Raw genomic sequence first — 6,885 nt, 5'->3', positions numbered from 1 at the left:
AAGCGGACGCTCTCGCCCCCAAGTATCCAATCTGACCTCCTACATCCCAAAGACACCGGAGGCTCCCGATGTGCACTTGTTCTAATGTCCTCCCCTCCACACCAGAATGTTTGGTGTCACGGTCTTCCGCACCACTGCACAAAAACGAGATTCTTCCCCCAAAGAGCCCGTCCACCAAGATGCCTATCCTATTCCTCAAGGAGAGGTGGGCCTCCCTTAGGGGTTCCTTCCCCTTGGAAAGTGAAAACCCCACCCAGCCTGCTCCTGGCTTGCTGCCTTTTGCCGGCTTGGAAAACTTGCTCCATCAGGTATGGCTCGTGTGCTGTACAAACACGCTCTCCTATTCTGCAGGCGCTTCGTCTCCCCAGAATGCGGTTCTGTTACTTTCCTTCCAAAGATGTTTGTTGTGGCATTGTTTGTAATTAAAAGGAAAAAAAAAATTAGGGCAAACCTAAATGTCAATGGGAGATTCATTAAGTAAAACGTTACATCCGTACCATGTGCACAGCAGAACCATTAAAAATACTAAGACCAATGTACAAATTCAAAACAAGGCTAGGTGGAAAAATGATACAGAGTAGTACTTGTCGTCTGATCCCAGTTTTCCAAAGAATTGCTTGTAATGCCAGGTCAGTATACACGGAGGGAACATCTTTGAGATCATGCACCACATTGTTAATACTGGTTTTTTTTTTGGATGGGTGGAAGCTGGAGGGCTTTCATCTTCTATGTTATATGTTCCTGAATTTGAATGTTTAGAACTATGTGGTAATATTATAATCAGGAAAGATTTATGTATTTAAAAAAACTTCCCTTAATTTTACTGATCTAATCCTGTGTCTCCCTTCCATTTTTCCCAACATTTATCAACCGATAGTAAAACAGCGCTCGGACTCAAAAGGCTTACAGTCTGGTAGAGAATGGAAAACGGACCCGGGAAATAGAGTGTCGGGCAGCATGTGACGAAGTGCCGCGGAGTTCTTGGTTCATGTGGGCAAATTACTGAACCTTTGCAAGCCTGCTTCCTCCTCTGAAAGCGGATACCCCAATCACCACCAAAGCTGAACGTGGGCTGTAATTGGGGAGAGCCTTGGAGGGGTGCCTGCGATGCCAGGAAGGGCATGGAGGACGCCTACCTGCTGTGCGGGCCCGCAGCGTGGGGGCCCGGGAGCTCCCCGGCTCCCCGAATGCAAGCTCCCGTGGCTCTCCAAAGTGGGGCCCGGGGGGCAGGTGGAGACTGTCCGGGAAGCGTGAAGAAGGCTGCAGAGTCAGGACCGGGTTAGGGCGGTGGCGGGAACCCAAGAGCAGGACTGAGGTCCGAGACTACGGAGAAGGAGGGTTGGGAAGAGGTGGGCTCTGGCTTGCAGAGAAGGTCGCATCGCCGCTCTTGGGGCCATGCTGATGATGGCGGTTTGAGCCGAGGTGATGGTAGACCGTTGCACTCATTCGGGAAGCTTCCACGGTGTGCTGGGCTCGCTGCTGCTGCGTGGGGGACGGGGTCTGATCGCCTGCCCGGCTACTGTGAAACCCCTTTTAACCTGGCTTTTGCTTCTTCTACTCTCAAAACTACTTTGTCGAATGTCATCTTCTGTTTGCCAAATTAGGTGAGTTTTTATAGGCCCCTGGGATCCTTTCCGTTGTTGGAATAACCGGTAGTGGTCAAGGGCACCATTCTGGAGCCAGAGTAACCTGACTTTGTCAACCTCTTTGTGCTTTAGTTCCTTCCTATAAAAAGTGAGCACAACCACAGTCCCTCCATCAGGGGGTTCCCGGGAGGGGTGAGTACATTCGTAAGGGCCCATGCTGGCACCCAGTAAGCTCTACTGAGGGTCAGCTACAGCTGGGGAGCCCTTCCTCTCTTCCCCGACTCTCCTCCCTCCCCTCTCCATCCCTCCCTCCCTTTATTCCAGAAACATCCACCGAGCTTGCCACTATGCCCGGCCCCTGGGCTGGGCGCAGGACGATACAATGATGGGGTCCCTAACCTCAGGGACACACACTGATCACTGAACACATGCTAAGAGTTTGAAAAAAGGGAAACAGGATGGCTTGGCCCTTTGGGAGGGCAGAGCACGAGGTCCCGCCCAGGCAGGGGGCGGGGGGAGTGGGGCGTTTAGAGGAGGCCACGTGGCGTTGATGAAGTCCCAACTGAGTCTTGGAGGAGTCCCAGAAGGGAGCCAAGTTCGGGTGGAGTGGCGACATGGGGGCAGTGTATGTGGCACTTGGGAGGGGAGACAGAGGACTGAGTCGGAAGGGGGCTTGCCCTTGGGGAGCTGGAAGGGTCTTGTCTGTCCACCCAGCCCTCTGTTTTGGACCTGTGGGTCTGTCCTCGACTTCCCCTCCACCCCCCTTCTAATGGCTCTGCCGCACACATTGTACCGATGTACCGTTTTACTTAGCGAAGTTCCTCTTGACTGACATCTGGGTTTGTCCTAATTCTTTTTCTAAATTACGAACAAAGTCACAACGGGCATCTTTGGAGGGGAAACGACACATCACGAATGTCCACACCTTCTGCTTGTGCTTTTCTTTGGAAAAAGCATTGTTTGTCATATCGTTTTAAGTGAGAACATTCACCTTTTATTTTATCTTTACACCCATGTGCATATACAGAGAATCTTAACCTAGCTCAGTTTGTGTCGTCATTTTTCTTTTTAGTATTTAAATAAATCTTTTACTTGAGGCTGGTTGTAGAGATACAAAACAGTTGCAGAGAGAGGACAGAGAGTTCTTGGGGATTGCGCCCCGTTCCCCCTGTTGTTAGTATCTTCTATTACTATGCTACTTTTGTTGATGCATTATTAGTTGAACCCCATACTTTATTCCGGTTTCATTAGTTTTCCCCTAATGTTCGGAAGACCTTATTACATGTAGTTGGCTCGTCTCCTTAGGCTCCTATGACCTGTGACAGTCACTCAGATTTTCCTTGGTTTTGATGACCTTGACAGTTTTGAAGATTACTGGTCAGAGATTTTGGAGAGTACCCCTTGATTTTGGTTTTTCTGATGTTCTTCTCATGATTAGACCGGGGTTATGGGTTTTGAGGAGGAAGAGCCACCGAGGTGAAGTGCCATTCTTGACACATCCTATCAGGGGTACCTGTTAGCAATTAAATTATTTTTCTATTTGTCCGTCAGTATCTATTAAGCTAAATACGGGTTCCCACTGACGTCTCCAATCAGTCTAGTGCCGAGTGGTTTATTCTGTCCTCCCCCCCACTTTAAGCTCTATTTTTGACTGAGCCTCTTTATATCTTAACTTTCTAAAGACACCCCACCCCTCGCCACCCCCCTCTTTACTCATGGATAAGCATGGCTAAGGCTTAAAGCTTTACAAGCTATAAACACATCTCCATGTGACTACAGGCTCAATGGAACAATCACACAGGATGGTCTCGCTTCATCACCCGACTCGTTCAACTGTGGCCCATCCGTGCACACTGCCATTCCCCGCCCCCCCACCATCCCCACCACCTGACCTTGAAAGTCTCTCACTGTGTCAGCCAGCTTTCACGCTCGCCTGGGAAGCCTTTCCCTCCACGATGCCGTGGGGTTTCGAGCGAACCAGGGCAGCCATGTCAGGCCTCCTCTGCCTCCGTGCTCCCCTTGGCTCTCAGGTCTAGCGTAGCGAGGAAAATTCCAGACACTGCCTCTTCCCCCTGATTGCAGCTGGGGTGCTCCTGATTCCCAAAACTTCTCTGCGGCTTCTGAGTTTCCTCCTGAACTTAGCACAGGCCAGGCCCTTGTCTGAGACCCAGCTGGCATCTCTCTCTCTCTCTGTCATGCGCCTCTTGGATCATCTCCTCCTTTTCAAGCTGGATTCATTAAACCTTGTCCAGGGAAAGGAAATACTGTTTTATGTGTGGGTTCATATATTTCAAACATCTAGAACTGGACTGCCACTTCTGCAACTGCTCCCTTTTCTTGGGCCCTGTGGCACCGACCCTCCCTGAAGCAGTGACCACCTCTCAGCCCCCTTCCCACCGGAGGGAGGTGGGGGAGGGAGGCTTGTGCATCTCCAGTGGGAGGGACTCTCGCTGGTAAATGTCTTACAAGGCCTTTCTGTTTCACTGATCCCTTTTGGCCTGGGAACATCTGTCAACACCTGAATTGGCTTTGGCGGACCGGGAGCAGCCGGAAGGAACGTCAGCAGGCACGCAGTGCGTCTGCGGAGAGAGGTTTGAGGATGATGATGAGATGTCAGCAGAAGAGGTGGGGAGTGGGAGCACAGAGTTGGTGGGGGCCGGAAGACTCACCCCCATCCTCTTCTCAAAACATGGATGGGAGGCTTGATCCTGTCTGGCTTTTCACTTAGGGCATTCGCGAAGGGGGAAGTTGAAAGCACACAGAGCAGAAGTGGGGTGGTGGGTTCCCATACTCCTCTCTACCGCTGCTGCCCTCTTGACCTTTGCCTTCAGTTCTCACATCCCTGAGGTAAGGTGGCCCTTCCAGCTCTCAAGTGCAATGGCTTTTTGTGGTGTCTTGGCCCATTATTTGAGACACTTGCTTCAGGAACCACAGGAATGGGTTGCAACGGATAGAAAGGCCCAGGTTTTCAGATAATTGGTCTGCAACCTGGGACTGCCTCAGGAAGGGAATTTGCAGTGGACTGCAAGACCTTCCCTTGGCCCTGCTTGTGCAGTCAGACGTGCTGTTGAAAGGAGACAGTCCTATTCGTGATGCTGAAATAGGCTTCAATTTGGTTTAGCTGAGCCACCATGTACAGTTGCACAGGTTGTCCACTGCTCAAGAGTAGTAGGCCATATGGCCAAGTGAGGCTGTAATCCAGCTCTCCCTCTTCATACCTAGCTCTGTGCCCTGATCTGGGGCTACATAAGCCATAGGAAGAGTACCTTTAGCTAACTTTTTCATCCAGAAGGCTGCCATTTTCTACTGGGTATTGAGGTATTATATAGACTAGCACTTCAAGCTTTTGTTTGAAATGAGAAATAAAAGTACAATGGAGAAGAACTGGTTGGGAATGGGCATAATGGGGCAGGTGTAAGTCTGAGTGCTAAGAGTGCTCCGGAGGGTGGGTCAAGGGACTCGGGAGTGAGGGAGGAAGGGGGAGTAGGGAAAAAGCTATGGAATTGTGGGAACAGGTACCAGAGGACCATGAGATGGACAGTAGCTGCTACCTGTGGCCGAGTCCTGTGGCCCACGTCACCTGTGTCAGTGTTGACCCAGGAGGGGCTGCCCGGAGGTGCCCTGGGAAGCTGCAGTGGGGCTCCGGGACATGGGCCCACAGCAGCCGTGCCCTCAGGAGCTCTGCACCTCGATTTAAAGCCAGGATGGACTCCTATCAGATCCGGCCTTTGCGTAGAGGAACCCTCTTGTGCATTTCTTCATCCGAATCCATTGCCTAAGAAATGGTTCTTTTCCGTGACTCCTTCCACCGTAGCCTTTTCTATATTTCATGTTGATTTTTTTGGACACACAGCTGATCCCCGGTACCTGGTGCTGTCCTGGTCTTGAGCCTTCTCCAGGGCTCCATGGGATCTCCCTATGTGGCACTTCGCTGTGGCCTGTCTGCGGAGAAGCCATCCACTGGCCTGCGCATGCTCGGGTGCCCACTGATGCCAGAGGGAGAGGGGTGCGGCCAGCACCCTGACCGTGGTTCCCCTGGCCCGCTGTGGGCAACAGCCCAGGGGGGAGAGGTCCAGGACGAGGGAGCAGTGACGATACTAGCTCTACCTGGGGGGTTTACTCTGCGCCGGGTACTGTACTAAAGGTTCCACAGGCACAGCTTAATCCTCAAAGCCGCCATAGGAAGAAGATGCTGGTGTTTTTATCCCCATTTGAGAGATGGGAAAACTGAGGTCAGAGAGGCTCATCTGGGATGTGCCTGTGGCCTGACTGGAGCACTTAATGACAGATCATCTCCATTTTGAAATACAGACCTGCGTCAACATGGGGGGCAAGGGGAAGAACAAGGAAGGGGGCGGCCAAGACTTTGGACCCTGGCAGGGCAGGGCAGGGCAGGGAGAGCGGGTCTGGCCACTGAGGGCCAGGTTTGGGGCTCAGGCAGAGGACCGGCTCCTCTGGCCACTTTCCACATGGGGCTAAGCTTCCGGTTTGCAATGACTGTCCTGCCCCAGTGTCCATTTCATTGTCCTCTTTCATGGTTACTGGTTGGGTGGAAACACCTGTGAAGTTGCATTTCATTTGAGTAAGTGGCCCATGTTCCCGAGCTTGCCTGGCTGACACTTTGTGGCTGGGGAGCCAGGGCGTGTGTGTCTGGTTTTTCTAGAAAGGCTGGCCAGCACTCCAGCCTGAAGTTCAGCCCACTTGTGCAGCCCACTACGGACAGTCATTTTTACTTCTTTTTTTCTTTTTAAGATTTTATGGATTTGAGAGAGAGAGTGACTGATAGAGCGCAAGTGGGGGAGGGGGGACAGAGAGGGAGAAGCAGACTCCCCGCTGAGCAGGGAGCATGAAATGAAGTGAAGTGATCCCACGTTCTTGGCATCACGACCTGAGCCGAAGGCAGATGCTTAACTGACTGAGCCACCCAGGCACCACTTTACTTACTTTTTAAAACTTTATTTTGGGGGGCGCCTGGGTGGCTCAGTCATTAAGCTTCTACCTTCGGATCATGTCATGATCCCGGTGTCCTGGGATCGAGCCCTGCATTGGGCTCCCTGCCCAGCACGAAGCCTGCTTCTCCCTCTCCTTCTGCCCCTATTGGTGTTCCCTCTCTTGCTGTGTCTGTTAAATGGATAAATAAAATCTTAAAAAAAAATTTTTTTTTAAAAACCTTTATTTTGGAGCAAATGGTTCAAGGGAAACCAAGAGACTGGTGGCAGGTAGATGAGATCTGAGCTCACTATCATAGAGGCTTCTGGGGGGTCCATGAAGCCACAGGCTGTGTTCCCTGGTGTCATGG

At 51.6% G+C, this 6,885-nt stretch overlaps 1 long non-coding RNA gene across 1 annotated transcript in view; it reads right to left on the bottom strand.

Annotated features, from left to right (window-relative positions):
- LOC121103649 overlaps positions 1–4,504 on the bottom strand; it is a 12,206-nt gene extending 7,702 nt beyond the window's left edge. The window contains exon 1 of the long non-coding RNA XR_005835856.1: positions 3,479–4,504. This is a non-coding gene — a long non-coding RNA (uncharacterized LOC121103649). The remainder of the gene's footprint in view (positions 1–3,478) is intronic.
- Between the last annotated feature and the right edge of the window lie 2,381 nt (positions 4,505–6,885).

This window comes from Ursus maritimus, assembly GCF_017311325.1.
Source record: "Ursus maritimus isolate PB19 chromosome X unlocalized genomic scaffold, ASM1731132v1 scaffold_X1, whole genome shotgun sequence".
Taxonomy (NCBI): Eukaryota; Metazoa; Chordata; class Mammalia; order Carnivora; family Ursidae; genus Ursus; species Ursus maritimus.
Note: the sequence above shows the minus strand (reverse complement) of the source record. Positions and strands in the feature narration are given on the sequence as shown.